The sequence below is a fragment of the Octodon degus genome, unplaced genomic scaffold, assembly GCF_000260255.1.
Source record: "Octodon degus isolate 3935 unplaced genomic scaffold, OctDeg1.0 scaffold00039, whole genome shotgun sequence".
NCBI lineage: Eukaryota > Metazoa > Chordata > Mammalia > Rodentia > Octodontidae > Octodon > Octodon degus.
This window is the reverse complement of record NW_004524615.1, coordinates 5,600,064-5,624,386: the sequence shown is the minus strand read 5'-3', so window position 1 is coordinate 5,624,386 and position 24,323 is coordinate 5,600,064.

The following is a 24,323-nucleotide window of genomic DNA, read 5'->3' as shown; positions in this document are numbered from 1 at the left end:
ACACACACACACACACACACACACACACACACACACACATCAGTCAATCATAGCAAAAGCATAAAAATGCTGTCAAAATTTCTTTTTATAATGTCAGATGTGCTCCTCCGCTTCTGGTTATTATAGAGCTTCAAGTGGGCCATGTTTGCAGGTCCCTCACTCGTCTGTTTTTGGGTCAGACTCTTGCTCCGCGGTGCCACGCCAGCACGCTGCGGACCGGGGGTCCTGGGTCCGGGAAGGGCAGGGCCCGCGAGCTCCGCCGTCCCGCGGAAGCAGCCGCTCCGGGTTGGCAGAAGGGAGGCTTCGGGGTGGACTGAGGTGGGGAGGAAGCGGCCCTGTCGGCTGGGACGAGGACACGGGTGGGGTGGGGGAACAGCCCTCGAGAAGGGGGTTCCGTGTGGCTGTGTCGGGAGTCTGAAAGGACAACTGGGCACGGCACGATGGGAAATGGGCAAAACCCCAATCACATGGCACCCCGAGGCTCGCGGTAATAATTAGACATTTTCCAAGACACCACGGGGAGCTTCAGAAGTCCTTTAATCCAGGAAGCCACATGGGTTGACTTGGCATTTTGGGAAAATCACCCTGGGTTCAGCGCGCATGAGTCAGCCGGCTGCTGGAGAACCGTCTGAGCGGAGCGCCGAGGGCCGGACTCCGGCTTCTGCGCAGGCAGCGGCCACAGCAAGGGGACAAGGGCTGCGCTCCCTGCCGTGCGCTCCAGGGCTCCGGGAGATCCGCGGAGTCGCCCGAGAGCTTCACGAGATGCTCCCTCCTAGTCCATTCCCTGCTTGGTCTCCTTAGGGCGCCTGGAGCACGGGCCGCGCCCCTTCCTCTGCACCTGCCCTGGGCCCTGCTGACTGCATGTGTCCCTGTGTGCCAGGTGCCCAGGTGCCCATGGCCCGTCTTGGTCCGCAGGTGACCATTGTCTGGGATCCTGCAGCAAGCCCTCACACTGCAGTGGCGTCTGTTAGCCCCCACAAACGTGTTCCCTCAGTAGCCCCAGGAGGAAGCCTGCCCAGACCATCTCCTTTGCGTGCTATGGCCCCTCCCAGCTTATCCCCAACACGTCTTCCATAGAGAGGTTTTCTGGAGCGCTGGATTCAGATGTGATTATTGCATTTCTTAACCCCTGAGCCTCAAATGTATATGTGTATATGAACATGCATATATGCAGATTAGGGCAAACACATACCAATATCTGCTCAACAGATTCAAACATCGATATCAGGAGGAGATCAGCCTTGGAAAGCCGACGTAACAAGCAACTGTGATTCTCACAGCCTACATCTTGGATCACAGAGATGACAATCGGGCAGCATTAGCTCAGGAGAAAATAGAGTATGGCAATGTCATCCGTGGAGGAAAGTAAAGGTTCAAATGCTTGGCTTTTTTTCCCCACTAGGATTCTAAAGTATCAGAATAAAGCAAATTGTTTTTCAGGGGAAAACAGAGGTGGAAAGTAATGGGGTCCTTGCAAACACTCCACTGGAGGCTACAGGCAAAGAAAAAAGGGCCTCAAAGGAAGCAAAACTTTGTAACAGTTATGGGTGTAATATGTACCAGATGGCCCAGATGTTTCCAAATTACACAAGTGCAACTCTTTCCCACAGCCCATTTGCAAGTGGACCTGACAACCCCAGCCCACAGAAATCAAAGACCGTAATCTACTCTAAATTCTGCCACGCTAGATGGAACGAATATCTGTCAGGTTTTTTTACTTAAACCTCTCTTCCTTTCAGAAGGCAGCATCTGGCCCTGAACTGCACATTTAATTGAAAAATCCTTTAATAATAGCGTTAATTTTCATCGTTTTGCATTCCGGCAGACTGCCCGTGAGGAGGAAGCAAGCTCTGCCTGGGGAAGGCGGCCAGCTGCCCCGGGAGCACAGGAGGCACAGGGGACAGCTCGGGGTGCCGTCTGACGGAGCCCTGCCCCGAGATAACATCAGGTGTTAGAGTTAAGGATCAAAAGTGAGACTTTTTTCCCAAAAAAATTGATGATGTCTTTGGAACAGGATAATGCTTTTGAGGCTTATCAAAAGCAAACTGGACATTCGGGAAAGATAATTCAGGAGCGGAGACAGAAGCCAAGATTCCTGAGGGGTCTTGGACAGAACTTACACATGGTTTCATGTGCAGTTTTTAAAGATTGTATTTTTGTACTCTCCCTTGACCTTGTCTCTTTGCTTATCTTTCTAAATGGCTTATTCCCTTTCACTGGAAAATGAAACTAGGAACCCGTCCCAGAGTAAATGAACCTTTGTCCCTGCTGGAAGCAAGTGGGTGTGGAGGGAGAGGGTATAGCCCTGGTCTGGGGATCTGGTTTGTAATTGCCCTTCAGCTGAACAGCTGAGGTCCAAGGGTGGCCCAGAGCTGCACCAAGGACACAAGGCAGCAGGTACCTGTGGGGACTGGAAGGCCAGAGCAGGCAGGCAGAGAGAGCTTACAAGCATCTGCCCTTCTGGCAAGACTGGCTAAGCACAGAACAGTCCCCTACTTTGTGGGTCTGCCTCATGTCTGGGGAAGTTTCTGAAGATAAAATGTCACACTACACTACCTGAAGTCCCCAGCGGTCACACTTCTACTCCTGAGCCCCTCACACCCTAGGGTGGGGACTCGTTGGTTGTTGCCAAGAATTACTGTCCCACACAGTCACAAGTTCCTTCCTCCCTCCCCTCCTGCCTTTCCCCATGTTGTCTTAAAAGAGCCTAGATTTGTATTTCTCCATTTGCAAAGAAAGAGCTGGGGGGAGATGAGAGAACTCGGCTTCCTCCAGCCTCCAAGCTAATGATCTAATTTTAAAGTCCATTTCCCCCGGCCGAGCTCATCTACGTGACGGGTACATTGAGAATATTTTATTTTTGTATTGTGAATCTTTTCAGCTTTTCCTTGTCATTTTATTTAAAGCTGTGTGGTTGGTTTGCTGGGTGCACTAGGGTGCGTAACAATAGCTGCTTAACAAACAATGCCAAAGGAAGCTGGAGGAGGTGGCCCCAGGGGGAGGAAAGGAAGAAAGAACAGAGACAAGTCAAACACAAAGAAGTATTTTCCTGGCTATTATTTCACAGCAGAAGGTTTCTAGTAAAAAACTGAAAATGCTAAAAGAGAAAATTAAAGGGAGAGTCTTGTACAAGTGGTCTCTGCTCTGACCCCTCCTCAAACTTAGCTTTTCTGATCGTTCTTGTATGTCCTTTTGTCATATCCAATCTGGGATAGGAGAAGCCTGCTGCACGGGACCCCAAGTGAGACAGGCGCCCGCAGCTCATCTGCAAGGCACTTCCTTGGGGTAGAAGAAATGTCCATGTTCTCAAGACACTTTGCTTTTGCTTCATTCGTATACGTCTGGGCTGCATCATGGTCACATTCGTTGCGGCAGGAGGCTGGAGAGCAGGAGGTTTGCTGCGCCCTGGTGCGGAGGACTTGTGTCTGAGGCAAGACTGTCTACTAATTTAGGGATGTCCCCAGTCACAGGACCTGCAGGCGGTACATGAAGACCCGTGCCCTAGCAGGTGAACCCAGAGTGGCTGTGCCTGTCCCATGAGCACAGCGGACCTCAGGAGAGATGATTGAGCAGAAGCCCGTTTAAACAGGGTATTTTAGTTAATTTTATTTCCCACTGCTGGGACAATACCCGGCCCTGGAAACTCAGAGGAGTGTGTTGTGGCTCACGGTGTCAGAGGTTCACTCCATCTTGGCATGCACCAAGACAGGAGTATCATGGGGAAGAGAACAGGGAGAAAAGATACCCACCTCATGGCAGCCAGGAAAGGGCAGGAGGGAGGATGCAGGGAGAGAGATGCAGCCTGCAAAGGTTGCCGTGGACAGCCTCTGCCATCGGCCTCCAGGCCCAGCCAGCATACTTAGCTGTAAGCTAGTTGCATCCTCCACGGCTGATGCAAGGTCAGTGCAGCACCCCACGCCCCACCGCCTTCCAAAGCTCTGCATTAAGCACCTCCAGATGAGATTTCAGATCTAAGCCACAGTGCAGGACCTCCCAGTTCAAGCTCTGTGACCCTCCCTGAGCCCCCTGGGCACACCTTCAGGAAGGTAGATAGAGACGCTCTCAGGGCCCCGAGTCCTGCCCTCCCTATGGAAGCCTCCTAAAAACCACCCAGGATGGTCGTACATAACAAACTTCTCATTCATTCCTGTATATCATGAGCTTGTGAATGGAGTCTCACCAAGGATACCTGACTTCAAAGCAACGCCTTGAGATCAAACACAGGTGTGCTTTATATCTACAGCAATTAATGAAAGAAAATTGATACTTCTGCAGACACCCCGCCTGTAAGCTCAAGAAGGGCACAAATGCCATTTGGCTGGTGACGTCCCCAGAGCATGGCAACTTGCTTCGCTCAACAAGCATGCCAACTATTTGTTGAATGAATAAATTAACGTACAAGATCTACCAGTTGAGGCAATTTTCAAGTGGCTTCAAGGTGTTACAAAATATGTGTACATAGTGTGTACTTTATCATTTATTTTGAAAACATGTTTCCCCCCTCAGGTGGATTCTGTAACTCTTAGAGATCCCCTGGTCTGGAGGACTCGGTGCGTGAACCACCCACCCTCACCCACGATGCTTCTCTAGTGCAGCCAGTCCTGATCCTTCCCCCAGCGAGAAGAACACCACCAGCTCCATGCCACCAAGTGCCGGTTCTCTCTTTGGTCTCTCCAGTCATTCTACAACCAAGGGCTTTAGAGGAAGGTCCTCTGTACCCCACCTTTTCTCCCTTCATGTTCCCACCACCCAAAGAAACTTCTTGGCCAGTACTGGCCAGGGCACATGTATTGAGGGTACATTGGAGCAAAGGTATCCATTCCTCTCACTGGGAACTGGCATGAACCCCATGTACCTAGAGCAAGCGTCTGAGGATCAGGGAGAGATATGGGCACAGGAATAGCAGCTACTCCCCACAGGCTTGGGCATCCATCCCCATGGGGACCCTAGTGGAAGGCGCAGCCCTTCCCTCAGCCTCCAGTGCAGCCCCACCAGTGTGGACTGCTAAGCACCAAGCCCAAGGCCCCTCACCACCCCAATTCAGCCTCTTCAACAAAACCACCCATGAGCATGGAGCCTGCCAACCACAGAGATGTGCCACGGTCTGTCCCTTTGCCTGCATCTTGACTTTGCCTTCAGCCTGGCTGTAGTTTTCACCTGGACCTTGCTGCTCAGCCCCATGTAACTAGACAACAGGGCTTCTCCCTAACCATGCCTTCACTCCCTGTCTCTCTCCCAAGGCAAGCCCCAGCTCCTCCTGCTAAAACAACTGTGAGGGTCTCCACACTGCTTAAAGTCCTGCCTCTTATGATGCACTCTCCACCGCTCCTGAGTGTGAGTCTAATTCAGCCCACTCTGTCCTTGCACTGTGGTTCATGTGGCACTACGGTCGCTGAGTTCTCTGGGCTGATGTCCTGTACTCCCTGTTCCACTCATGCAGCCGCTGCATTTTTACTGAGTGGCAGTCCTGTTCCAGGCGGAGGGCGAGCACTGCGGAAATGCTCAGTAGGGAGGAAACGGGTGCGGGTCCTTCCCCGGTCTGGGGGCATCAGGACACTGCAGTCCAGTCACCCCAGATGGAAGCACACTAAGCCTGTGACAGGGCAGGCTGTCGCCTCATTGTTAACATTCTTTAGTTTAATTTTTTTTTCATTTTTATCAGACCGTGTTTGCAGTTCATAACGATCACATGCTCGTGGAGACCCGTTGCCCATATGTAACCCATCTCGGTTCTTCACACATCCACTTTCTGTCCACTGCCTCTCCACCTCTCAGTCCCCTTCCCCTTGCAATAGATCTGTCTTCCTGTTTCCTGTCGTCCATTTTTCGTTTTGTTCTTTAACTGTTTATACCTGGTGTTTCCCAAATAAAAGAAGGTATGTGACATTTAACCTTCTATGCCTGACTTACATCACTACTGTCACAGTCCCAAGGCTTGTCCCTGCATCCATTTCCCTGCAGATCACTCAAGTTGGTCCTCTTTGTGTCACTGCTGTTCATTCTTCCACCTCCTGTGTTCCCAGAACCCCACCCACAACACAACCCTCAGGTTTCCAAAGACTGTGAGTCCTGCAGGGAACACTTCTTCCCTTTAAAATTGTGCTTACATTTTGATGTAAGTGGTCACTCTGGAGTATATAACCCTCAGCCACAGTGCCTGGCCACAGTGCTCCTGCTCTCTGTTCATAGCCACCACCCAAAAGGCCAGGCATGACACGTGGCAGCAGATATTGTGGAATGAACAAGGTAGAGATTAAGTGAGCTGCCTTTTCTAACAATGCCCCTGCAAATAAGGCAATTTTCCCCCTAACTAAACACAAGTCTCACAATGGGAACAGTGTGTAAAATTTAATATATTCTCTCTAGCACCAGAATACCCTTGCAAATTTGTCCCCACAGTACCTACTGAATTAAGTGATTGCATTCTTGCTGACTGCAGAAATGACTCCTGTTGTAATAATGGCAGCTGATATTTATGAGAGCCTTGCTATGTACCGTCTGTGGCTGCAAGATTTCACCTCTCCTCAGTCCAACCCCTCCTCCCTGTCCTTCCTGAACCCAATTCAAAGAGGCCAAGACAGAGGCAGAGACAGCAATGTACTTCAGCTGAGCTCTTACTGCCATGGGCTCCTCCAGGACACAAGTAGTTCCCAGAACAGCCGCAGCACTTTGCAAAACCACCGTGCATGAATCATCCAAGGTGTTCAACTAAGACAGCACAGCCTGATGCCCATGAACACCTGAAGTTCACGCCTCTGGAGGGGGTGAAGCGCAAAGCTGAGGTCCTTCCACCTGGATCACCAAGGGACCTGTGACAGCTGCCTCCCAGCAGGCGGTAGCTGCCCAGCAGAAGCGGAAGAGCAGGGCCTCTGAGTTCCCAGAACCTGGACCCCATCACAGCAGGCCAGGCCCTGTCCTTGTGTTTCCATCTCAGCCCAGTTTCCTCCTAGAGGCGTCCCTCTGTGGACAGCCATTCAGGTGTTGAGGCACCTGGTGCAGGACTGTCATCAGCAGGGAGAGCAGGCTGTCCCCAGCATGGCTCTCCTGGGCTGCTCACGCCCCTAGGTCCCTGCATGCCGCCGTGCACACTGGTGCAGCACGCGGGTCCAGCAGCCTCTGCTTTCGAGAGTGAATGAAGTCACGACCGGAAGAAAAATGGCCTGGGGACACCTTGACCCCAAAACTAGAAAGCGGAGGCTGGTGGCACATAGGTATCATCTGACAGGGACACATGTGAGTTTCACCTGAGAGACCCCGGTGAAAGGACTCAGGCAGAATTAAAGGCAAGGGTCACACATGGACACCCAAAGGTCACAGGAGAGGTAGATGCTCTACCTCAGTACATTTTATTTGTGTGTATGTATACATGGATTATGCATTATGGTACTGGGACTGAGCACAGGCCTTCGTACACATAGCTACATCTCTAGGCCTGTAATAAAAATTTACTTTGAGACAAAAATGCCCCTAGATCCCTAAGTCGCCCAGGTGGGCTTGAACTTGGTGATCTTCCTGACTCTGCCTCCCAGAATGCCAGGATTGCAGGGATGTGCCATCACTACCAGCTCAGTGCTTGCTACCAGAGAGGTGGTTTGCAAGTGACCACTACAGACACATGTATGCTGGGGATCAAGGGGACATGATCCCAGAGCCAGAGACCACCCAGACACACACCTAAGAGAGAGCCCTGTGCGAGCTGGAAGGGAGAGGATCACAGCTGGTGGCGAGATGGAATTTGGAGACCCAGAGAAGACGGGTGAGCCAGAAAAAGGGGATGAGGGAATGCGCAGGATTTCTAGTCTGGTCTTCTCCTGAGTTGGGGGGGCCTCCTCTTCCTAGGGTGGGATAGGTTTTGGGGGCATCCTGAGGCTTAGGGTACCCAGGGGAAGTTCATTTTCTCTTTGTCAGCATATAGGCAACCCTTTAGGGTCCCAGAGCAGACTTTTATTTTTTTAAAGCAAGAATTTTTAGACAGTGACGTCACAATAGGGAGGGGCACATGGAGACCTTCTGTGAGCAGGTGCTGTGTGCCTGGATTTGGTCCACGCTCCTGAAACCCATGGGGGTGGGGGAGAGAGGAGATTTAGGAGCACTGCAGACCAGAAGGAGTCTGGGGTGCTGAAGAAACACAGCAGCGCAGAGGGGCGCAGGGGGGCGGCCAGTGAGTGTCACAGGTCAGCAGAAAGTCTCAGCATGCTAGGTCAGCAGAAAGTCTCAGCGTGCTAACTGTGGGCATTTTCTCCTTGGAACTTTCATTTAACCAAAATCTGCATTAGATTATGAAGTTTATTAAATTCCAAGTCAGACAGACATCAGACCCATTATCTGAGCCTCCTGGGGCAGGGAAGCAATTTGTACCATAACCATAGCTGGTCTGAGCCAGACCAAAACACAGAGCCTGGCCACACGGTGGACAAGACTGTGGATTCCAAATGCGGGCCTCTCAGTGACACTGGGTCCCAGAACGTCCCCAGCATGGCCAGGCTTGGCCTCCACACTACAAGATTCTACTCACTGCAGTAGCACATCCTCCAGCTTCTTAGAGTGTAGTCTAGGGTACCACTGACAACTTCACAGCTGCAGAGAAACGCAACAGCCATGCAGGGGCAGAGTAACCGGGGCCTCTGCACCCAAGCAGCAAGGTTCCCAGCTCTTCCTCTATTAAAGGCCATTTATTCATCAGGGATGAATACTTGCCACTGTAGGAACCAGATATTGGAAAGCCAGGCCTGATGTGGGCACCCCGCCAGCGTGCACCAACAGTCAGGGGCATCAGGCAAAGATGGGCCGGTGTCCAAGTGACAAGAGCGACAGCTTTGGGAGGACGGGCCTGGTTATCACAGCAAAGTGGATGCGCACTGGTGCACCAGGGGCACTCTGTGGGCATGAGCAGAGGCCTCCTCTCACTGCTCCTGAGGACCAGGGCCCTGTTTCCTGCTTTCTGTTTATTGCAGGGTAGAAACACTGGGCTTCATGTAGGCCAGGACACTGCAGGTGCACAGGCACTGGGCTCAAAGAGCTCCTGTCCCTCTAACGCACGGGATGTCTTACTGGGACCCTGTGTTTCTAAGTTCTCCAGGTCAGGCTCAAACTTCTGATCCCCTCGCCTCAGTCTCCCAGACTCCCAGACAGGTGAGGTTACAGGTGTGCACCACCACAGCACACTAGAAACCTTAATTTCTTAAGGTGAAGTGCAGAAGTTGGGGCCTGAAGCGGGGTGTGCTGGCAGCAGCCTAAGTCCCCTGACATCGTGAGGTCCCGCTTGCTCTTCCACCCAGCACCCAGGCTGTCATCACGGCTGCCCTCTCCAACCCACAGGCCTCGGTCTGGGGCTCCTCAGCCTTTACTGAGCCCCTGTGTGAGCTTGTGAATTGTGAAAAGGAAGGTAGGAGGAGAGGAACTTTCTCAGGAGCCTGCAGTTGTTAATTCTATACTAAAATTCTGATTTTGCATGAACTTCAGCTGTTAGAGTCCTTGCATCTTGCATTTTAGTTTAAAAGCAGAAATGCTGCTCCTGCTGACACAGGCCTGCAACCAAGAAAGATAAGATGAAGGTGATAACAGCAGTAATGTGGCTCGGAGGTGAACTGGTGGCTGCCCGAGCACACCACTTGTCGTGGGCTAAAATAAGAATGCATTGATCTTCTCTGCTTGTTTTCACTTAGCTGAAGAATGCTTGACACGCATTATCCTAGGCAACAAAATTAATACTCTAGAGAACTCAACTGACATGACTTGGAAAAACTCAGACTCTTTTCTATTGGGTTTCTTTTAAACCTATTGACCTGTTTTATCTGAGCTGATTGATCAAACAAATAAAAGATAATCTGGCTTCCTCGGATCCCCACTTCCACCATCTCTGCCGCCAAGCCCTAGAACTCGTCGTGCACTAATGTCCCTGTTCCACATGGAGGTCAACTCCAAGTACATGCCATGAATGTCCTTTTCTGGGGTCACAGCCACCACCTCCTAAAGAGGAAGTAAGACAAAGATCCTCAAAAAAAAATTTTTTAAGAAGTGAATGACATAAAAAGGGGTAATTTAATATCATGTTAACTCATTCTATATGCTACAAGGTAATGCTGCGTCGTGGTACAGACACGGTGCAAAGCATTCCCAGATGATTTGGGAGCCATTAATATGAGAATTCCATATTTCATAACATCAACAAACCAGATGGTCCCCGTCCACTTAAAGCAGAGAACAGTGAAAAGAACAAATGTCTTGTGAAGAGTGGAAATGAGAACAGCGTGTCTGAGGTTAAACAGTGGAAATAAGTTGCGGATGTTGTGCATGAAATAATTATTTCTGCAGTGCCTCTTCTGCAGTTGGTCTGTAAGCATGTCAGGGTGTGCGATCCAGGCATATTTCAAGAGAAGAAATGCCGATCTACATGACATGTGGAGCAAGTGGCTCTAGACAAAGCCAGCTCCACAAAAGACTGATTAAAATTGAAGCCTAGAGGAGAAAGCATCTCAGACCAGCGTATGCAGATGCCAAATGGACCTGTAAATCATTTAGGCCCACGCCACACTTTAAGGATCAAATATTTGTTCAGCTATTGGGTGACCTGAAAGAATTAGCAAGGTAGGGGTTTGTTTAAAAACAACACAAAACAAAAATTTAGTTGAGCTCCTATGAAATTTAAATCACTACCACAAAGAGAGCTGTAAACATGCCCCCACTTTTAGACAGGCTGATCCTCCTGTCTTACCTAGTTACAAGTTTACGACACACTAGATCCTATGTTAAAGTTAAAGGATGATGCATTCGTATTTGATTTTCCCTTTAGATGAGTTTCCAAAGTAATGAGTAACAGCTGGAAAAATCCTTAGCTACTTAATCACATAGAACAGAAGAACACTGCAAAGGTAAGGGAACATTCTGAGATTATTTTGTCACACTACAAAATAAACTCCTGAGACTCGCAGGGTAATGGGGCTTACCCTCTTGTGCAAAGCTAGGAATTAGATTCAGGACGTGCATGCCATCCAGTGCCCATTCTTACCAGAGAACAGATTTGACTGACTGGCAATTTCATGCCTTCCTCTCAAATATACTGCTTTGGACAAACCGGAAGCCTTGGCGGCTGGGTCCCTGATTCCTTTCAGAGAGGGCCCTGAGAAGACAGAATGGACAGGTAGGTGGGCAGAAGTCTGATCTAGCAGCTGAAATTTGTTTCTGCTGCTACAGTCCTGATTCCAGTGCCCTGATGTCATCACTCAAGGGGCTGGGGCCTCACTGCCTATGCAGACCAGTGGTGCAGTCCCCCTTCGGTGTCCCCAACCCAGCCACTCAGGGTCCTGGGCCCCAGCCTGCAGAGCAAGGTGCAGTGGCTCCTAGTGGCCTGCTGCCCCAGGTGCCCACATGCTCATGGCGGTGCCCACACTCACACGCATGCCCCAACAGCCTTGGTGTGTGGTGTGCTTGCTCACTTATGCTCCTGGCTTACAGGCAGCATCCTTGGGTGGGGGGGGCACCATTACTCAAAAAGATTTCTAAATTCACAATTCTTCTTCTGAGTCACTTCCTACACCCTTTTCTGAAATACTGTCAGCAGCCAACAACCCTCACATTCTGGACGCCGGTTTTTTCTACAGGGGGAAGGAGAGAAGCAGTGGCTACTCAGAGCCAAGTTTGGTAAATATGGGTTGTTCATCAAGCTGTGCAATATCAAAATACATCTGTCTCCAAAATGAAAGGATAGATTATGTCTTTAGTCACAAATTGACTGGAAGAAATGTCCCCCAAAAGCTGTCAGCAATTTGGTTAATGTCAATTACTAAGCACATTCTAAAGTGTAAGCAAGTTATGTAAAAGATGGTATCTATCTGCATGGGCTCAGAAATTTGGTTTGTGAACAGAAATCTTGAACTGCATCCTCACTTCAAAGGCACGGCACACAGGACACTCAGAATCTTCATCTTTAACCCTCCACCTGTAGCCTCCGCATCTACCCGTGCAAAGTACCCCGCACACAGCTGCCCAGCAAAACAGCAAACAGTGGCACTGTGAAAGAGGAAAAGAGGACCTGACTTTAAGTCAAAGAGTAAGTCCAGGCCAAAAAGAGTCACATTACCTTACTGCACCCTGTCAACCAAAATTCTTATAAGTCTGAATAAGACTGCCTGAAGGAAGCTGTGCGTCAGTAAATCCAGAGGCAGATGGGCCAGCCCAGCCCATGTGTGAGCAGAGGCTGCTGGTGCATTCACCAGCCCAGTGGGCCACACGTGGGCTGCTGAAGAAAGCTGGCTGGACTGCCACTTCCTCTGGACTCCTCACAGTGTGCCCTCCAGCTGCGCGCAGCCATGAACCCTGTCCCTGTCCCTGTCCCTGCCCTAGCTGCTCCCCCACCAACTGCAGCAAGACTTCTCTCTGCAAGTCAGGGACTTCAGGGAAGTCAACCCTGAGGAGTCCAGGCTGGGAGAGTGCAGGCCGCAGACAAACATCAATGCAGTGTAGTTAAGGGTAGGAGTCTCTGGAACTCAAGGCGTGCATCCTCCCACTCTCCTGTGGTGTTGGCTTCTGTGCCGAGATCAGTCAGTGCTGGGTTGTGCATACCACATAGGAAGTGCTCTAGGTGAGGGGCCTGAGAGGGAGGGTAACAGGGAGAATTAATTGAATAAAGTGCACTCTGCTTATGAAAATGATCCCAAAGTGGGGAAGATGGATTACCTGACACAGGGGAGATTGAAATATGCTGTGCGCCCATTTCCCTCTATGACCAACAGGCACTAATAGAAACGGGGGAGAACCCGTAGCCTCAGGAGGAAGGGTAGAGTTCATGGTGCTGGCGGATTGGTGGGCAGTATCAGAAAACTGAAGGGGAAACCATGGGCGAAGGAACAACATAGGCAGCTTCCTTTATAAATGCTTCCTCAGGGCTGGTGCATTATTTTGCTTAGATAAATATTCTGAAGCAGTCAAAAAAAATTTTAAGTGGCTAAATATCAAACACGAATTAAGTAGATATACTCAGTACTTTTCACCAGAGATATAGCTCAGCTGCACACTGCCTGCCTGGCAAGCATGAGGTCATGAGTTTGATTCCTGATACAAAAAACAACAACAACAAAAGCCATTCTTCTCTCCCCTTTCTCAGGCAAAAAAATGTTCTGCAAGAAAGAACACAAAGTGGCTTTAATTTCCAGTACTGAACCTGTCATGAAATGTGCAATGCTGCCTTTGTTTTTTCATTTCTTTAAATCATTTTTAAATTTAATTTTTTATCTTTTTTTATGTATTTAGTACAGGGTCTCACCACACGGATTGGACTCATAGTGATCTTCCTGTTTTCAGCCTCCCAAATGCTGGGATTACAAGCATGTGCCACCACACTTTCTCAATTGCCATCTCAGCGTGCCCCGGAGATAGAGCTGGCACTGCATGCTGGGGACCAAACCCCGGTCCCTGAGCCTGCCTCAGTAGGCACTTTAGCCCACAGAGCTATCTGGACAGCCCAATTTTTAATTCTTTTTTAAAATTTCCATGTGTATTTTTCGTTTGTCAAAGTCATTCGTCAGTTAGTTTATCACATTACACCTTGTCTCAAAAGAGTATGAGTTCTCTATCTGTATCCTCATCAATTAAAATTATATGAATGCTATATAATAGGTCATTCTTATAACTGACTACACGCATCTGAGATAAAATTATGCATATAGTATATATGAACAATATATGATATATGTGTGGACGTGCACAACTACTGGGAAATGCTGAAACTAGCACTAAGCCCTCGTTAGTACGTCCTCCTCAACAGATGACGGGTGTCAGGACAGCTCAGAAGTAAGTGAAGCCAGAGCATAACTCTGGTGTTTATCTGGATGGAAATGCACGAGATTAATTAAAAGTGACTGCATATTCAGTGATAAATAGCAACCATTATAGCCCCACAGAAGTAATACAAATAAATTCTAGAATCTGACTATCATTTCTATTTATTCTTCTGGGGGTTTAAAGGAGGATTTTTTTATATGTGTCTGGTACAGGGTCTCGCTAGCCATCTCAGACTTGCAGTGATCCTCTTGTTTTCAGCCTCCCCAGTGCTGAGATTACAGGCATGCGACACCATGCCCAGTCTAGGTGGCTGGCTCAGCACACCCATGGACAAGGCCGGCATGGCTTGTGGTGCCAGGGATGGAACCCTGGTCTCTGCGCTTGCCTAAGCAGGCACTTAGTCTGCTGAACTATCTCTCTGGCCCCTAAAGGAGAATTTTATATTCAAATTACATGTATTCTTTGGTCAAAACTTTTTACTATCAGCTATCCAATATAAACTTTATTACAACAAACAATTATACCTGGTTTATAAGTTTTGTGCTGTGTATGATATTTAAATGTCTACTTTTCATAAACTGACAAAAATGAAACTTACATGAAATTAACAAAATTAAGAACATATATTGCTGAATCATTTTTGCTTCCTTGTTTATCTGCTTCATCTGTATATTTCTAGTACTCCTTTGCCAAAGATGCTGTTGTATTCTAAACCTCGACACTGCTAATAGAATTAACTCTAAGACAATCCCAAGAATAAAACCTACATCCTGAACAGGAAGTGTATTAGCCTCATGCAGACTGAATGAAATTATGATATCCTTACAGTTAAGCTAAATCATTTAGTTTTGAGGTAATTGTAACATTTTTGAACAGGCAACCCAAAAAGACCTGGAATACACATCTCTGACAAAAGTAAACAAAAAAGGGGATATAAATGGACCATTTTTTAGTGGAAAAAAAATATATATCTGTATATAAAAAATAGCGTAAATATACAGCTACTTTCTCTTAGTTCAATGAAAAGAAGGTTTTGAACTAATGGTGTTTAGACAAAATATGTTTGCATCTTATACTAGGACTAACTACTACAAAGACAACAATATGCAATGTATTAATTATTGTAACTGTACTACTAACCTGTTTTGAAACTATCGCATCGCTATTTTTCTCAATAAAATTTTTAAAATATAAAAATAAAAAAAGACCTGCCTGAATTTGCTGTTGATTTGTTGCCAACATAATTCATTGACTGTGTTTTTATCCCCAGGAAGTACAGTGTACTTTCCATGTACAATGTCTGACAGATACATCTATTTTAACTTTTATTATTGAGACCTCAACTCTATACAGGCAGAATGTGTACTTTTACTTTAAAAATCAATAAGTTTTTTGCATGACTCAGGATCATTTTTTCAAGTGTTTGCAATACAATAGACTTTGGTGGCATAGCTGAAACTTTTTAAAGACAGGAAGAAATAAAACTATTAAAAAGATACAGTGAATGAAAGCTACGGAAGCACAAGTTAGAATCAGTAGGGTGATGTTGAGAAGCATCACAAAGCCTTCCAAGCTAAATCCAATGATTGTTCCTTCCCTCCATGACAAAGGCCAGAACACTGCTCACTCTGGGGTCCCCCTGGAGCCAAGCTTGAATCAGGGACCAGACTTGCAGGGACCGCCTTGAGCTGAGTGCGTTCAGGTACTGTGGTCACCGGGTGAAACACAACCTTGAAAGAATTGTACTCAACCAAGTATCTCACTGAAGCAAAAAGGAAACAAAGAAACAGGAAATCTTTGGAGCAAGTGTCCAGAGTGGGGAGCAAGAGCAGGCACCCGTGGGAAGAGAAAGAAGAGATCAGAAAGAGGGGTGGATTGCATCTGATGACCATCTGTCCGAAGTGTAGTCCAAGAAAAGACATGGTTCAGCAGAGGCAGTGAGCCTGAGAAAGACCTAGAAAAAAAATGAGACTTACACTCAGGATGCACGTTCCATTGTCCTACTTTTATTTTTTGTAGCTATTTTTGCTATTTTCCTATTCCTTCCTTTCCTTCCTTTTCTGAACATACTTTGGCACACCAAAACGTTTGCCCAGCAGTCAAATCATTGTTCCAAGTAAGAACACTGACAATATTTTATTCTGGGAGACAGCTGACTTCCTTGGTAAATTCCTTAGGGTAGGCTCAAGCACACTCACTGCAACGTCTCTGAAACAAACATTTTCCCATGCAGGCCACCGTATCTGTTTGCTCAGAGGCTCCGAGCTGTGATTAGGGCCCTCAATTTCTTCACACATCCCCTGAGATGAGCCTGGGAAGCACTAAGGTGGAAAGAAATCAAGTAGAATAAAGAAGGGGAATATGAGAACAGTAAAGCCACCCTGGAAAATCAGATATCCGTGGAAGAGGAGAGAAGAAATGATATCCCAGAAGCCCTTCTAGAACTTGCCTTAACTTCGCCTCTACTTCCTTCCCCATCAGCTCAAACCCCTCACGAGGCACCTGAGCCACAAGGGTGGAGTTTTATCCCTCGCTGCAAGTAGCTTCACAGGAGAAAGCTCTGCACTGCCATAACCCTGCCAGCCATGTGTCATCTCACTTTGTGAATTAAGCTGAGTCAGCCTGAAAGGGACCCTCAGTCACAGAGGAGGAGCCGCTCCATCACCCCTTGGGTCTGAAGACAAGCGTTCATATATCCAACTCAGGAGAAGTAGTCAGTTTTCTTCCTCAGTTTCTCTCTTCTGTATTTCTAGGAATGTTTCCCAGAACTTTCTACAACCAGAACCTAATGTTGGCACAAATGATTAAGCTCACCCGCCCGGCTGAAGTTTTCCTCTGACTAGATACTTTCCCTGCGGAAGGGCAATGAGGTCATGCACGAGAACAGCCCCGATTCTGCTCTCTGTGCCTCCTCTCCATCTCCTGGGTCTTTAACCCACATCCAAGCCATGTAAAAGCTCAGAGCCCACCAGACCTGACTGATTCCTTCAACACCTGTGCTGAATTCAAATCAGGAGCCCAAGAAATCATGACTTCTCTTCTGTGCTCTAGGCACTATTCCAGCTTTGACTCATATGTATCTAAAATCTTTAAGCAGTATGATTCTTCCAGATCATTATTAGAACTGATTGCCCTGGAAACTAGGGCGTGGAGGGACAGGTGCCAGACTGACCGATCAACCAGGCGACAAAGCCTTTCTGAAGCCAGGAGAAGAGTCTCCTCTGTAGACTGCGATGGGGCATAACTGTGGTCCCTAAACCATCTTCCTAAAGGCTGATGCCTTCATACATTGAATTCTTTCCTTTACTCCTCTGTTCTTCCGATATATAATGTTTGTTATTTTAGTTAGACAGTCCCTGAACAGCTCAACCTGCTTCAAAAATATCCCAGTAGCACCATGATGTGCACGATTCTGTCTGCAAAACTTTGGTTAGGAAAAAAAGAAAAGAAACAAAGAAATTTTTAGGTGACCTCTTTCTTTTTGAAAACTAGGATATGCAGATAAATTTAAATAGTGAAGTAAAGTTGAGAAACAAGTGGAAAGCTTTACAATGAATATAGGGCAGCGGGGCCGAGTGGAACACAGAATAAAGTGGTTGTGGGGTGGAAGCAGAGGCTTGTGGAGCCTCCTGTTTTTGCTGTATGTGGCCCCCATCCCCCAAGGAGGGGGTGCAGGAACTCATTCATCTCCTGCCCAACCCTGACTCAGAATGCATAAGGCCCGGGTAGAATGCTTTTGGGGCCGACAGAAAGCCTGTTGTGGCAAGCTCTTAGTTTTGAAACCTATAGTTTGTGCCTTATTTTCAGGCAAAAAAAAAAAAGATAGATAGATAGATAGATAGATAGATAGATAGATAGATAGATAGATAGATAGATAGAGTGGGCATCAACTGCTGAAGGAAATAGGAGGTGGGAGACAACATGAGCATTTGAATCTCAATTTCTACATCTCTGGACAGTAATCCATTCAAATAATTCTCAGCCCAGCGCCAAGTCGGGCCCCAAATGGCAGAGTGAAGATCTGAAAAGCTCGGGAAATAAATGAACTGCCTGCTTTTCATTACACTCCGGTCGCAGGATGGGGATACATCTGGTTTTCTGATTACACTTTCCCGTAGTAAAGAAAATTCTAGCCTTGCAGGTCAAAGCAGCTGATGACCAGCCAGCTCCAATTACTGACCTGACCTGCTTCTAACCTCAGTGGGAGAAAAGAAAACCCTTTTTATTCATTCTTAGAAACAAAATATGTGTGTAGAAGGTGGTTGGATTTTTTTTTCCTTGATTAATTAAAGTTGCTTATTCAAATTATGCTTTGGTACATAGTCTTTAATTATAAACAAAATAATGCCTGACTTCCTCTATAAAACAACACTCAAAGGCCAGGAGAAAGAAAGACTAGGCCCTTTTATTCTAGTAATAAAAACAACAAAAGCACTGTAATTTCAATATGGCATTTAGAACTTGATTTGTTCTATTTAATGAATAAAAGATAATAGTATTTCTCAAAGGAGACAGTGTCTATTAAGATTAGGCTTTTTCAGTGTTTTTTTAATGGCCACCACTCTACTAGCCACTGCGAACTTCCAAACAAATGTCACTGTGACTTCCAATGAACTCAGCTGAACAGCACTTCAGACTTAGTTGGTACAACCTGAAATACCTTCGCTGGTCTGCTGTAGCTCTGCCACAAACGTGTCCCATCGGCTGACTCCCCACAGCAAAGGGATTGAACAGTAATCTCCTGTGGAATCTGCCAACATTTTAGAGCAACAGAAAAAGTACTTTCCTCTCTGTTGAGAGCGGCCCTTAGCTCCCAGGAGGAGGAGGGCCACCATGTCTCCTTGTAGGTTACCATTCAAAGGCCACTTCCTTCTTAGGGAATATAATTTCAATGTTATCTTGAGCCATCTGCAACTGGCAAAATTTGGTTCCCGTATTCTGTAAACATTACTTTTTCAGATGGTTTAAGCTAATTCTAAAAAAGACACAGTATATGATGAAATCATTATTTTCAACGTATTTAGTCATTTTTTAAAATTTAAGTTCCTTGGTGCATTTTGAGTATATACAATGATTACATTCATTATAAGGAATTTATACCTATCCATGACACACCTTGATTTGTCTCTTTCTTGAAGTAATCATCTTTGGAACTGTGCATGGTGGTGCAAGCCTGTAATCCCAGCGTTCAGGAGGTTGAGACAGGAGGCTCACTATGAGTTTGAGACAAACCTGAGAGCTGCATAAAGTGAGCACAAGGCCAGCCTGAACTGCATAGCAAGACCCTCTCTCAAAAAAAAAAAATCATTTTTAAGCCCATGACCACACATGATGTATGAAGATGAATATTCTTCAACTAGGAATGATGACTCACTAAGCATGTTCCCCACTCTCCCACTCCCCCAAGCCCCATCAGTGTCGCTGTTTCTCTAATACATTATAAAATGAGCAGGCTTCACCTCTTGTTCCAAAGAAATAATTAAATAATAATTTTGGTTTACGCTTTGGTCCATTCTAGGGAAGACATATTCGTTTGAGTAAGCTAACATACCGAAGAAGAGAGAGTGAGTGACCAGGCAAGAATCGTTCCTTGAATCGCAACTGAATCCAGCCTCAGAGCCCGGGTTTACTCTTCGTTGGAACATCTAAACCACATCCAATAAGTGAATGCTGATTCTCTGGAAGCTCTTCATGGCAATAGACCTAAATAATCCATAGATACTTGCTTTATTGATTACAGATTTTAGTTAAGTGACACGAGGAAAAATACTAAGGTGTGGATTCCTTGTAGCATGGCTGGGTCTCCCTTTATAGAGTGAGTTTATTTCAGTTCTGCTTCAACGTGTATGTTGGTAAACTATTAGGAATCCAGCTCCACAATGGCTGGGACTAAGTCTGAAAAGTTACTGGGGCCCAGAAAATATTGCATTAACTAGTGAGAGTATTGGAAGTCAGTGGAGGGACATGGACAAGAGGTCACACGTGCTAAGCCGCCCAGTGCAGCAGGAAGGGCTCCGGGACCTGCAGGACGGAGGGTCGCAGAGCTCGGCCGAGGACGGTGAATCCCACGCGCCACCGCCTGCGGGGAAGGGGCGTCACGCGAGGCTCCTGTCCAACCGCGACGTTCCCACAGCCGCCGCGCTCTCACGGCGGAAGCCCCAGCGTGCCGAGGCCGGAAGCTCCTCGCTGGCTGCGCTCCTGCTTTTCATTCTGTTCTTTGCTCGCCTTGAGACAGCCTCCTTTCCATCTGCTGCCTGCTGTGCGACTCAGAGCGCGCCTCTTTGTTCCTCTGGGCTCCCCATGCAAAACAGACTGCACCCACACTCCGCTCAGACGCTCATCCGTGACCGTGAACGGCTTTCTCACCCAAGGTTCGTCGCATCCAGAAGGAATGCCCCTTTTGTTGTGAGGCTCCGACAGCTTGCGTGTTTTCAATCAAGTCTATGTCCTTTCATGCACTGGGTATTACGTCTAGCAGAGCTTGAAGATCCAACGCAGTCTTAGGGACAATTACAATCACAAAAATGACAATACAACCACCATAAAAAAATCAAAGGAGGTAATGAAATGCGGCTGGCCGTGCCTGCTTAGCAGAGAAGCACGCCCGCTCCGGCCCGCTGTGGGCGCCCGTGTGGTCTCTAGGTCGCCCCACTGCCGCCGAGCGTGCGTGGAGTCAGCCGCGCTGGGTCCCCGCGCTCCCGGGCCTCCTTTCCCGCTGCATGCTGCCCGCCCTTCTCCCAGAGGCAGCTCCCACGGGGCAGCCCCTGTCTCCCCACCTCCGCCCCCGAGGGGCCTCCAAACAGCGACCCGGCTGTTTCCTGGACACCAATGTGAATGCTTCCCGTGGACTCTGACGCTGCCCGACGACCCTCCCCTCCCTTTGCGGTCAGCCCTCAGTTTCCCCACGTACCACCTGTGTCCTGTCGCTCTTGCGTCTTGATTTCCCATGATTCCGGCCTCTAGACCTGCTGTCTTCCAAATGGTGCAGCTCACCCGGGCACATGAAAGAACTTCCCGGTGCCGGTCCCTACACCTCCTGCATCCTGCCTGGGACAGCAGCAGGCGGCTCCACCAGGGCCAGCGCTGACTGTCCTCATGTGCTGACACCAGTGTCGGCTCCTCATCTTAAGCAGTAATCAGTGCGGCGTCCTCTCCCACCTCTTCTTCCCTCCCCCGGGCCCTGTTGCTCGGGTCTGCAGTCTCCCCGCTCCAGCGCTCACGGGAGAGCCCTACCTGCAGGACAGCCAACCCAGGGTCTGGAGACAGGGAGAAGCCGCGGACCTTCCTCCCTAGGACAGGGACAGCCCGGGAGAGTTACCAGGGACTCCAGCTCATCACCGTTGTATCTCTTACCACGATCCAAAATTATCTTTCTAATGTATATTTAGTTATTTGCATTTATTTTTGTGGTACTGGGAATTAAATCCAGTACCTTGGCACTGAGCCACATCCCCAGCCCTTTATTTCTCTATTTGCTGCATTACTAAACTGCACAGGCTGGACCTGACCTTGCAGTTGCTGCTGGGGTTACAAGTGAGCACCACGTGGCCTTATGACCCCTTGCTGGGATCTTGCAGCCAACCACTCAGCTGCACGGTGCCCCCAATTCCCAGACATCTCTCACCTTGGTGAGGGCGTGCTGAGCTTCGTGCCATAGAAGCCGGGCTTCTCCTCCTCTGTGGAGCCACTTCTGCATCAGCTTGTAAATCCCCATGACAAGGATTCTTTTCTTTTTGTTTGTTTGCTCTATAAGGTTTCTTTCTTTCTTTCTTTCTTTCTTTCTTTCTTTCTTTCTTTCTTTCTTTCTTTCTCTCTTTCTTTCTTTTCTTTTCTTTTCTTTTTAGTTTAAAGAGAATAAACATAATTTTTAAAAATACAGAATTTCAAAACAAGTTGCTGGGGAGATGGCTCAGTGGTCTATGCGCCTGCCTAGCAAGCACAAGGTCCACAGTTCGATCCCAGGTACCGGGTGTTCTGGCAGCCAGTGAACCCTGGGTGTGCAGGCCCCGAAATCTGGTGTGGTGGTGCACAACTAATCCCAGCACTGGGGAGGCTGAAGCAGGAAGATCACTATGCGTGGGAGCTGTGTAACAAGATCCCGTACCACATAAATAGGTAAATACATAAACAAATAAAAGCTTTTTTAAAAATTAAAAAAAGAACTTCAAAACAAGATAAGAAAGTAACACTGGTTGTTACATTGCATATTGTTGGATATATACAAATATATAATATATCTATACACACACACACACACACACACACACACACACACACACACGATAGCTAAGATAATCATAGTACTAATTTCTGTTGGTTCATTGAAAGGAACAGTTGATGCTTGTTTGATCAGCTTGGCACGACTGTACTGAACAACAAGGATTCGGGTCAGGAAGTAACCCAGGTCCACATTGAGAGCGCAGGACACGCAGTAGCTATGTTCTTTCACTTACTGTATTGAATTATAAATATTCAGGTGTTTCTTACCTCAGTGCTCCTGGGATGAAGGCTGGCTCTGCCCTCTTGGGCACGGGCCAGCACGCACTGTGCAGTGTTGCCCAGCATCCTTGAGCTCCACCCACTGGAGCCAGGCGCACCCCTCCAGGCCCTGCATGACCATCCAGTGTGTCTCGGGGTGCTATGAGATGCCCGGACCTTCGCTCCGTCGAGCAGGGCTGACCTGAGCGGTTGGCTCCTCATTGCCAGCCCCTGCCTTCTCCTCCTCACAGCCGGCACATGGTTGTAACCTGCCGCCCACAGAACTCATGACAAGGTGGTGCCCTCTGTCTTAAGCACTGGCGGCTCTGAAGCATACGTCTGGAGTGGAGCTTTTTGGTAACCACAGACAGGTCGTGCTTCGTGTATAGTATGGTAGAATCGTGAAAGGAACTGAAGTAATGGTGCTCTGTTATCAGGCCTGTGCAGAGTGATGCAAAGCCCCTGCTCAAGGAGGACAATAACTCATTATGTAAACGAGTAATAATAAAGAACATTGCTTTAGGAAAGTGCTCCTCATTTTAGGGGGAAAAAGTGGGCAATTCGAGTCAGGCTGATGCAGTTTGCTGTTTCCACTTTTATGCAAAGGAAAGAACACCTTAGCTGAGCGGGTCACGTTGCCAGCAGTATTTTCCCCAGTATTAAGTTGCATTAAATCTCGCTGAAGCAAGGAGCTCCAAATAATGTATCACACTTGCAATACATCCTCTGGCTCCGAGACAGCACTCACTGGCCATGACCCTGCTGCTCCGCAAGATCTGTGCTTGATTAAAATGTGCATTTTAAGCCCTAAAAGAAGCCACCAATTTTGAGTTTCTTTCCTCCTCATCCAAACCACACAGCCAATTACATCTGCCTTTTCCTTCAAAAGCCTCCTTTCTCCAAAGAACCCTGCTTGCCTTTATCCAAGGATTATGACAAGAGGCAAAGAAACACAAGCTTGCTTCTCTGGGAAAGACCTGCTAGGTAATTAAAAGTTTTCCCAGTAAAGGATCTGTCCATTGCTGTAGGACAAAGTTTGGCTTCAAGCGAAGAACCAAATTAAATTAAAACCCACAAGTAATTGGTTATAAGTGGCATTTATTGAATCTTATCCCTGGTCTTTATTCTGTATGATCAGTGATAACATTCTTTTAAATTCTCTAAAGTAGATTATCCTACTAGGAATTTTTGTGTGTGTGTGTGTGTGTGTGTGTGTGTGTGTGTGTGTGTGTGTGTGTTTTGCTCCTTGAATGCCTTCAGGGCACTTTTGCATGGCTGGAGTGTTGTGGGGATCGAACTACAGCAAACTGAGGCTGCCAGCATTGTGGAAGCAGCCACTTAAAGAACTGAGCTAGGGCTGGGCCCCCGACTAATCACACATTTCCTCAGGCCTTTCTTCCTAGATTATCCTACTAAACTAAGCCACCTCATCACACACACACACACACACACACACACACACACACACACACACTCACTAGGTTTTTCAATGTCAGTTTCTTTTTTACAGTTATTCAACCAAAAGTCATGAATAAAATATCACATGGTCTGCTGGAACATGATACATAATATGAAGCTCTCTCTCTCTCTCTCTCTTAACATTAATTGAGCCCAACTGAGAGAAGATGGCAATGGTCCTTATGGGGCTTTGACTGGCAGAGGGTGGGCCCAGCCACCCAATGTCATTAGTGGCTCCCAGTTGGAGGTGTAGATGTTCCTAATATCATATGTTCCCCTACAAAGAATAATTGCTTTTCATATTTGTGACTGTAGTATTCCCTTTAGAAGTGCTGTAAATGGCACACTGAATTCCACTGAAATAAAATGCTTATAAAATGCTGAATGCTCCCTACATGGGGACAACTCCTGCACAGTGAGTGTACAATACCAAAATACCAAGACACAGTGCTTGGATGAAGGTCTCTACGCCCATGACAAGGCGAGGCCAGCTGAAAGTTAAAGACATGTAGCACATGGAAGAAAGGACCTGAGGAACATCTATAAGTTAAAGTGATACTTTGCTTCTGTTTTGTTTATTTATTTGTAGTGAGGATTGAACCCAAGGC